The sequence below is a fragment of the Wasmannia auropunctata genome, unplaced genomic scaffold, assembly GCF_000956235.1.
Source record: "Wasmannia auropunctata unplaced genomic scaffold, wasmannia.A_1.0 LD336095.1, whole genome shotgun sequence".
NCBI lineage: Eukaryota > Metazoa > Arthropoda > Insecta > Hymenoptera > Formicidae > Wasmannia > Wasmannia auropunctata.
Genome location: NW_012026795.1, coordinates 1300441 through 1300824, shown reverse-complemented (window position 1 = coordinate 1300824; position 384 = coordinate 1300441).

Below are 384 nucleotides of genomic sequence, written 5' to 3'. Positions count from 1 at the left end.
TAAAAAATATAAAATAATTATTGTTTGAATGATTTTTTAATAAAAATATTGTAGAAAAAATTTTTGCCTACATTTGGTATTAATCGCTTCTTAATCCAATACAGTTTTATGTGATGTACTTATTTGTATTTTAATTATCGATCATGTTATTTTATGTTAACATTTATAAAAAAATAGATATTTATCTTTTTCATAACTTTATTGATCTGATCTATCACCGATATATATTCATTAACATCAAGTAATCATGGATCATCACGAAGTATCTGCAGTTCCCGATCACAGAAGTTAAGCAGCGTTGAGGGCAGTCGTGGCTTGGATGGGGGTGACCGTCGTTTAGAACATAATTGTAGATTGGTGTAGTTTTGCGTACGAATATGTAGA